This window comes from Microtus ochrogaster, chromosome 6 (assembly GCF_000317375.1).
Source record: "Microtus ochrogaster isolate Prairie Vole_2 chromosome 6, MicOch1.0, whole genome shotgun sequence".
Lineage (NCBI taxonomy): Eukaryota > Metazoa > Chordata > Mammalia > Rodentia > Cricetidae > Microtus > Microtus ochrogaster.
This window is the reverse complement of record NC_022013.1, coordinates 73,100,321-73,110,560: the sequence shown is the minus strand read 5'-3', so window position 1 is coordinate 73,110,560 and position 10,240 is coordinate 73,100,321. Positions and strand designations below refer to the sequence as shown.

Here is a 10,240-nt window from a genome sequence, read left to right as displayed (position 1 = left end):
CAAACCAGTGTAGAAGCCTGTGTAACGTTACTCAAGGTACACTGTTCTCAAGGGGTCTGCAAGGGTGGGGACAGTGATCTGACTTTGCTCCTCCGTCTGTTCCAGTGAAAGACACTGGAAGTGCTTACTGGCTGTTTATGGCTGAGGATGTTTCATCTGAATTCTTGACTTATGAAATATGGTTGTAAATAACTTGAAATGCCTAAAATCTTGGTTTTGATAAAGAAAATATTGAAATCAGTACCTATAAATTATCCATCATTTGCGAGTATGAGAAGAGCGAGAAAGTGCACCCCGGAAGCCAGGAAGTTTGTGCTCCCTTCAGTTCTGCTAGGACATTCTCCAGTCACTTGATAGCATTGCTAGTGTTTCACCTGAGTGAAAATCTGAAGACAGAGAGAAGAAAAATGAAGAAGCAAACTGCTCCTGATGCTGAAATAATCTCAACTTTATTTGTAGTTTGTGAGTTCCTCTGAGATGCTGTGCCTAATCCTATGAGAGCAGCAACGGTAATGACTGAGATCTTCATTTCCTCACCACGAGAAAAGGAGGAAATGAGCATCACATTTGTGGGTCCTTCCCATCACAGGCTTATTCTGGCATCCCCGCACCCTGCTCACTCTGGCAGCCCCACACCCTCCACAGGAAGGAGAGAGAGTTACCAGGAGAAGGATAATACAGAAGGCTCCCTCAGTGGGAAACTTGATTCCAGGGTAAGGGCAGACTGGATCCCACTCATGTCCTCCGGGCATTCAGAAAAGCTGGAAGAATGAGAACAGAACATTGATGATTGAGGAGCTATGGGATGGCAAGTAGCTCAGGGTGACCAAGGAGCCCAAGAGAAAGTATGCAGCACAGGTAGCAATGGCCTCCTGAGGTCCAAATGGACACTGCTGAACCAAGCCCTCCACTGCTGTTAGCAACAACACAGCACGAATGATGCTTTGTCATTTATTGATCTGTTTGTTTATTTATTGAGACTGATTTCCACACTGTAGCCCAGGCTGGCTTCATACTCAACAATCCTCCATTCTCAGCCTCCTGTGTGTTGGAATTACAGGTTTGCAGCACCATGCCAAGCCAAATGAGACTCGTTAATCATTTTTGAGGTGTTAGCTTTAATTGAGTTTTCAAGTATAACCTTTTAAAGAAGTTTATTATCACTAGTCACGGATTCAATGTTTACTGGGAAGCTACAAAGCATGACTGTGCTTTCTTGATCCCTTGAGGACATACACAGAACGGGATAGACCACAGCACTCAACACGCCTGTGCCCGGCTGAGGCCAAATGAAGGGGTGCACTGCTTTCTTCTGTCAATTCTTAAGACCCCAACCAGTGTTCTTTCTGCACTGTTTAGTGTGCATCTCTTCACATTCACGTGGTTTGTTGATGGCATCACTGTTTAGTGACATAACATTAAAGCACTATCTACTGCTTCTAAGCTCAAGAAGATAGACATGTGCCTTATAGACAAACCAGCGAGTTAGATCGGCTTTGTTCAGATATTTGGCAGTGCTATTAGCTATGAGCTCCATTTCGATGAAGCAAATTGTGTATACGTGTATAAGTGTATATGTATATATGCACAAGGTGTTTGTAAAACAGAAACTTGTGAGAAATGATTGTGTAATCAGTTGATGATCATGTTATGGCCAGAAGGTCTTGGGAAGCTAACTCTGCATTTCTCTGAAGGTCAAAGCTTTGGCATTTGCTCAGTGTTTACAACAGCTTCAGAGAATGCATTCAGTATATCATAAGGGTTGGCCAAAGACAGAGTAGCTAAAGACTGTTGACTCGTGATAAGTTTTCATAAAGTTGTTATAACCGGAGACAGCACTTTTATTTCCTGGTCTCACAGATCCAAAATAATCACACAGAAACTATATTAATTAAAACACCGTTTGTACTATTAGCTTAGGCTTCTTATTAATTAACTCTTACATCTTAAATTAACCCATTTCTATTATTCTGTGTATCACCACAAGGCTGTGGCTTACCGGGTAAAGTTTCAGCATCTGTCTTCTTTGGCAGCTACATGGCATCTCCTTGCCTCTGCCTTCTTTCCCTCTATATCTCTGTTCAGATTTCCTGTTTGACTTTATTCTGCCCTGCCATAGGCCCAAAGAAGATTCTTTATTAACCATTGGTAATAAAACGTACTCACAGCATGCAGAGGGGAACCCCACATCAAGTAGACATTAAGTGGAATACATTTTTATTACATTTATTTAGAGATGGGAATCACACATGCTGTCTTGCATGTGTGGAGGTCAGAGGACAATTTGTAGGACACATTTATGTCCTACTAATCCAGCTTGGGACATCATCAGGCTTGGCTACAAGCACCATTACCACCGAGCCATCTTACATGAATGAATACAAGATGATCCCCCCAAATTTTTTTTAATTTATTTATTTATTAAGGATTTCTGCCTCCTCCCCGCCACCGCCTCCCATTTCCCTCCCCCTCCCCCGATCAAGTCCCTCTCCCTCATCTGCTTGAAGAGCAATCAGGGTTCCCTGACCTATGGGAAGTCCAAGGACCGCCCACCTCCATCCAGGTTTAGTAAGTTGAGCATCCAAACTGCCTAGGCTTCCCCAAAGCCAGTATGTGCAGTAGGATCAAAAACCCATTGCCATTGTTCTTGAGTTCTCAGTAGTCCTCATTGTCTGCTATGTAAGTCCGGTTTTATCCCATGCTTTTTCAGACCCAGGCTAGCTGGTCTTGGTGAATTCCCGAAAGATCATCCCCATTGTCTCAGTGTGTGGGTGTACCCCTCACGGTCCTGAGTTCCTTGCTCGTGCTCCCCCTCCTTCTGCTCCTGATTTGGACCTTGAGATTTCTGTCCGGTGCTCCAGTGTGGGTCTCTGTCTCCTTTCATCGCCTTATGAAGGTTAATATTCAGGAGGATGCCTATATGTTTGTCTTTGGATTCACCTTCTAATTTAGCTTCTCTAGGATAGTGAATTATAAGCTCACTGTCCTTTATTTATGGCTAGAAACCAAATATGAGTGAGTACATCCCATGTTCCTCTTTTTGGGTCTGGCTTAAATTTATACTCTATGGCCTGATAAGAAGATTAACTAGAACTTATGATAACTGCTTATACATATAAGCCATCTAAGAAAACCAAGAGGGTACATCCATAGTGTTGAGAGGGAATTCGGACAAGTGTCCTTATCTGTGTCTCCTGCAGCTATGGAGAGACCTGTGGACACACAGATTCTCAGGGACACTGATCTGCAGCTCTCAGGGTGAAAAACCCACAGAACAGCCATGGTTTCATCTCCCCCAGCATAAGGACTTGCCAGTGAAGACACCTGACAGGAAGTCTGTAGCAATGGCTTGTTAAAGCCGTGTAGAAATAGTCCCAGACCGAATGCTAGACCGGATGGTCACACCACCCAAAAAGAAGGTGTGTGCTAGGCTTCTTTCTCAGAATCATTGTGGTTGGTAGAAAATGGCCCCCCCAAAAACTAGCATTATTTGGAGGCATGGTCTTGTTGGAGTAGGGGTGGCCTTGTTGTAGGAAATGTCTCACTGTGGAGGCAGACTTTGAGGTCTCATATGTGCTCAAGCCACACCCAATGAGACAAACTACTTCCTGTTGCCTGCAAGATACATGACTCCCGGCTACTTCTCCAGCACCGTCTCTGCCTATATGCTTCTGTGTCCCACCATGATGATATGGACTGAACCTATAAACTGTAAGCTAGCCAATTAAATGTTTTCCTTTATAAGAGTTGCCGTGACTATGGTGTCTCTTCACACCAGTAGAAACCTAACTAAGACACTCCCCCAATGTGATCTGTCCCCTAGTCTCTAGAACTGTGACTATCTCACATTGTGTGACGAAGAGAGTTACAGTTCAGGCACAGTCAGGCCTGCTAATCAGCTGATTGGGTATCTCAGTTGTTTGGATGGGCCCAGTGTCATCACAAGCAGCCTGTCAAAGAGGGAACTGGAGACTTGTGGTGCATAGACTCTGCTGCCCATTGCTGGCCTCAGAATGGAAGGGACTCACGCCAGGAACACAGAAAAGTCTCTAGAGCTGAAGATAGGGGCATCGAGTGTCCTCTGGTAGTTCCAGATGGAACCGAGTTCTGCTGAGAGCAAAGGAGGAAGTCAGGGAGATGCATCAGAAAGTGATGTCAGAAACTCGGGACTGAAGAGATGGCTCAGCGATTAAGAGCACGTGTTACTCTTGCAGAGCACTGGGGTCTGAGTCTCAGCACCTACGTGGTGGTTTGTACCTTTCCGCACTTCCAGCTGCACTGCCAATGACGCACACATACGATGCAGGCCCAGGTAAGACACATAGATACACAAATTGCTTTTCTAAAAAGGCAATCTAAAAGTCTACTCATGGTTGCTAGCTTGAGAGTGGAGGGGACTTGCAAATGCTACAGAAGACATGAATCTACAAACAGTAAGCTTGGAAGAGTGGAACCCTCGCATGGGAATTGACTTTCACCCACTGTAAGCAGAGAATCCAAATGATCCACACGTAGGCAGTCTTCCCACCCACATAGGTGACCTAGTCACTTGTGTTGTTTGTGGTGTTAAGCCTGTGGCCACTTCTTAAGGCAGAATTATCAATCTGATACAACAAGAGAGAGAAGCAAAAGATTCCAAAATAATAGCTTACATGCATTAGTAGGAAACCAGAATGGCTCTGGAGAAGAGACATGGCAAAATGTGGGTCTCTGAGGGGAGGATTCAAGTTGGATTTGGGCATGTGGGGATGAGGATTGAGAGAATTGTTCAAGGAAGAAAGGCAGGAGAATGCAGGACGCTCATGACCAAAGGATGCTGTAAACTAGGCAGCATCGGGTTTTTTCCATTTGGTGGCATGGTTTGAATATGGATAAGAATGGCCCCCACAGGCTTGTATATTCGAATGCTTAGTCATCAGGAAGTGGCACTAATTGGGAGGACTTAGGAGGCTTTGCCTTCTCGGAGGAACTGTGTCAATGGGAACTGGCTTTGAAGTATCAAAAAGCCCAGAATGTCCCCCTCTCCGCTCCCTGCTGCCTGAACACCTGGATGTAGAACTCTCCACTCCCTCTTCAGCACGATGTCTGCTTCAACCACTGTGCTTCCTGCCATCCTGACAATGGATTGAACCTCGAAAACTGTGAGCTGTAGAAGGAGCTGCGGGCAGACCTGCTTTTCATCCGGCCCGGCTCCCACATAGCTACCTTTACACCCGAAATAACAACACACAAATTGTATTCTTTTAAACACTGCCTGGCCCATTAGCTCTAGCCTCTTACTGGCTAACTCTCACATCTTGATTAACCCATTTCTAATAATCTGTGTAGCACCATGAGGTGGTGGCTTACCGGGAAAGATTCAGCATGTCTTTCCTGGTGGCTGGCTCCATGGCGTCTGCTCCAGAGAGGAGAGGCATGGCGATTGCCTCACTTCCCTCTTCCTCCCAGCATTCTGTTCTGTCTACTCCACCCACCTAAGGGCTGGCCTATCAAATGGCCAAGGCAGTTTCTTTATTAACCAATGAAATCAACACAAAACAGAAGACCCTCCCACATCAGTGAGCCAGCGCAGTTAAATACTCCCTGTGTAAGAGTTGCCACAACAGAACACCAACTAAGACATTTGGATTCTGAAGACTTATCCTAGTGTAGGTGGTCCCCAGAGTGAGAAATCTAAAGAAATATTCCCTTCCGGGTGTCAATCAAATTTCATTCTGAGACCCTGAGCTGGGTTCAAAGAAGGTAAATTCTGAAGCATCCTCAATCCAAAGTTAACTTCCTCCTGCCTGTGCAAATCTTAGGACTGGCCAAGGTTAACAGTTACCTCAGGACTCACTCAGGTCCCCACCATAGGCAGGCAGGGTCCAGTGGATAGGAAACTGGGCCTGGTGCGGTGGGAGGGAGTAGTGGCAACAGAGGGCACAGGGGGAGGCCAGGAACTGGCTGCCAACCTCTCATCCCAAGAAACAGTGTTCATCTCATCTGTTCATAATTACGAGTTTTCTTATCTTAAAAAAGCACATCAGAGACAGGTGGCTCAGCAGGTAAAGGCAACTGCCTCCAAAACCTGACAGCCTAAGTTTGCTTCCTGGACCCACACGGTAGGAGGAGAGAACTGGCTCCAAATGTTATCCTCTGACCTCCACACACCACATGATGGCACGTGCATGCACACACACAACACACATGCACACACACAACACACACACATGCATGCACACACACAACACTCATGCACACACACCACACACACATGCATGCACACACACAACATGCATGCACACACACCACACACATGCACACATACAACACGCATGCACACACACACCACACACACATGCATGCACACACAACACGCATGCACACACACCACACACACATGCACACACACACACTCACAGACACATGCATGCACACACACACATGCACTTACAAAGGGATCTAAATAAACGTAATAATTCTGTAAAGTACACTAGGGAATAATGTTAGTGAAATGAGCATTCTCTGTTTGTAGAGATAAAGTGAATCCCATTGGAACTGTGAGTGAATGACAATTTATAAGCCTAAATGGGATGGATAAATGGATAGACATACAGACAGAGAGACAGACAGACAAATACTGTCAGTGACACAGGTCAATACTTACCCATACAAATAGTGGCTTAAGGAAGTATTTTTGATACCCAGTCTGGAAATAGCAGCAACCTGGTTGAAATGGTGGGTTGCTAGCTCCCACAGAGTCTGCTTCATCACTGGGAAAGCCTCTGAGCTCCTTGCTTGGGGAGCTTGCCTCTAAGATGCTCCCTGCCCCCCAAAAGCATAGCAACATTCCATAGAGATTTTCTATTTGCATCAAAAACAGATAATGCAATATGATTTCTATCGAGAAGCCAACATCCAGCAGAAGGCAGAAGCCTCTCATGAATCCTTTTCTCAGAAACACGAGTCTGGCCTCCACTCTCCTGCCACATGTAAATAACACATTTCTGTGCAGAACTCGGGCTCACTTTCAGAATTCTTCCCTTTCGTGTGGGAGGAAGAGTCAAACTGTTGGTTTGGCAGGAAGCAGGGGATGGACATGGGCATCCTCACAGACATAGGAGGGCAAAGCATGAAGCTTATTTGGGGACTAGAAAATGTTCTTAGCTGGTGACACCTGTCCCGTTAGATGACATTTTCCTGACTTTTTATAGCTAAACTCAGGGAGGGAGGTAGAAGCAGCCCTCACAATGGAGCCAGGAAGACACGAGTGAGTTCTCTGTTGTTGAAAAGCTGCATGGCAACCTTAGCCGTCATGATGTGGAGACAGTGGTACTCTCAGTGAGTGAACATGGCCATGGGGACCATGTGTCTCTGTCCTGTCATTCTTCCTCTGCTGTCCCAGAGATGCACAGAGAACAACTGGGGCAGTCCGCCATCATGGAAAACTGCTGTCCCCTCCCCCATTGTACACGCACAGGCAGTAGATAGTCGCAACAGAGAGCTCTGCCAGGTGGCCAGCAGTTCCCCAGTGTGTCCACTTTGTGGACATTATTTCACGTGTGTCCAAGGGAAGTTTCTCTGTGGATGAGGGTTGAGCTGTCACCTCCCCTCAGACATTCTGTGCTCTGTCATGTCCGTCACGCATATGGTGCCTGGCAGGGTGCACCTCCACTCCAAGGCCCTTTCTGGAGAGCATCTGCCAACCCTGCCAGCCTGATGTCTCCAACCTCAGCACCACCTTTTCCCGGGTTTCTTGCTGAATCAACCAATTAGCTCAGATCATCTCTGACTGCTTTGAACTAAGTCTTGTTAAAACATGGGTGGACAGGGACCTGGGAAAGTTCAAAAGTCACTCTAAGAACAAAGCCTCTGGACCCATCGAAGGCTGGCGTCTAGTAGTTAGCGGGATTGGGCCTAAGTTTTCAGCGTGGATTCTGGAAGAATCCTGGAATTTCTTTCCTTCATTGCCACTTTCCTCGGGGCATTTTTCTCAGGATCTTTTCACAGCCTAAACCCTAAACCCTGGTTAATTTGGGAGGGAAAATGAATAACAGCTCTCTGCTCAGGGGATCAATGATATATCTATCCTATAAGAGATTATGTTTCCTTTATCGGCTGCACCTCAGCTTCTCCTGTCCCTGTGACAGTTCTCTTCTGTCCCCTGTGTTCTCAGAGCCACATCATCGGAGTGAAGTGCCACCCACCTCTCTGTGTCCTGCGGACGATCACACTGAAGACTCCGTGCACATTCCCTGTGCTTTCGTGCCAGGGGTGAGGGCAAAGATTCTGCAAGTGTCCAGTTACACCTCACAGCGGAGAGTCTGTTGCCTTTGAAATTGTTTCACCCTGGATCCAAATACTTACCTTCGTTCCGAAATTATGCTGAGGACACACGAATATGCTTACAAGGAAGGCAATAGTAAGGTGGAGGGGGAACCATAAAATTCCACTCTCTAAGACACACATAGGCTTCCCAGAGCTCCCAGATGGCCCTTTGGAAGTTATTTATTTGCTGTGAGTGAAATAGTTCCATTAAGAGACTGCGTCTCACCAGCCCTGGCATCCATCCTTCTACCTGAGAACCACACTAGTTCCTCACCCACAGGATGCATCAAACACCTCCCTCTGTCAGTTTCTCTGGAAAATTCCCAAAACTTTTACCAAGTGAAAACTTCCAAACCTACAAAGCGAGCCACCAGTTCGGAAGAGGTGTCTACTGTAACCATCCCTGAACTGCTCTGAGATGGCAGTAGACACTGCCACAGAGACCAAGAAGAAGCGTAGGGAAATAGTGGGGATTTTTCTCTCCCCTCAAAGCGCTTCTCCCCACTAAGTAGATTATTTTAGGTTTGCCCATTTAGTGTAATTAGTGCATATGGTCCAGCTGTGAAGAACTAGCTGAGGACTCCTAACTTATTATTAATTAGGCTCATTAAAATGCAAGTAAGAGAACGTTGCCTAGGTAAACAATACCTTATGTCAAAAAGTCATTACTTGACAAGAGCGAGCCTTCCCAACTGAAGTCATTACTGGTACTGGTTGAGGTGTTTTTTAAGGCTCCATGGGTGCCAGTTAACTACTTTTGACTGACATCAAGGACAGACACGCAGAGCTGAAAGGAGCCAGTGGTACGGGCACAGCCATTCTTTACACATCATTTCAAAATAAGTCTGGGGGAGGTTAAAGGTCGACAGCTCAATGACAGGCCGTCTCCGCCCGCCGTGGTGTCACAGCAGGAGCATGTCAGGAAAATTTCCCCAGCTCCCCTCAATTCCTTCCATGTTCACATCTCTTTTCCTGTCTCGGAGGTTTGGAGGGACTGACAGCACCGTGACAAACACCTGGGAAAGACAAATGCGCATTATCCCTGGTGGAGGAGAAAGACACCTGCCCTGGAGTGCCAAGTCTCTCCTGATGCTTGGCCGATTGGAGCGGGGAAAGGAGGCTTGGCTAGGTGCAGAGGGATGTCACCAACCAGCCCCACCACCTGCAACTGTGCACTTGGCCAAGATGTGTGCAGGTGAGCTGTGGTCTGCAGGCACTGAAGCACACTCTGCATCCTGGAAGATTGAGAGGGCGAGACTGTGGGTTGGATAAGTAAGATGTGCAGAATCAACTCGGCCCTTCTATTGGTGAGAGACAGTTTCAGGGCCAGATCCTGCCCTGAGCATTTCGAGGGCACCACTGCCAAGCACAGCCTTGTCTCTGGATTCTTTGTTAGGCAGCGGGGGAAGCGGCCAACACATGCAGGCGAGCCAACTTCCCAAGTTCTAGATATGTTTCCCTGCTTTTAACAGTCTGTGCACGCTTCCAAATGAGCAGCTGCAGGGACGTAGCTCCAGTCTAAGTGGACGAAAAGAGGCCATTGACAGATGCTGAAGTGAGTGTCTAGCTTTAACAGTGGGTCAATTGATAAGTGGCTGACCTAGACTTGTGACTGACATGAAGAGCTGTCAGGAAGTAATCTCCTTTCACAGTGATGACGGTGGGGCAAGGCAAGGTGAGAGAGAGAGGAAAGAGAAACCCAGGGTGGCTCTTACTCCCTGGTGAGCACAATTACTGCCCCCTCAGACCAACCTGGGCAATATAATTTTTTATGATGGTCTACACCTGTGGACAGAGGTAGTATAGTAAAGGACTCTGTGCGTGTGTGTGTGTGTGTGTGTGTGTGTGTGTGTATGGGTGTGTGTGCGTGTGTGTGTATGTGCGTGTGAGTGTGTGTGTGCATGTGTGAGTGTGTGTGAGTGTGTGCGTGTGC

At 46.7% G+C, this 10,240-nt stretch overlaps 1 pseudogene; it reads left to right on the top strand.

The window, feature by feature from the left end:
• The first annotated feature begins 512 nt into the window (after nucleotides 1-512).
• The window catches only part of LOC113456212, a 13,780-nt pseudogene continuing 4,052 nt past the window's right edge, over nucleotides 513-10,240 (top strand).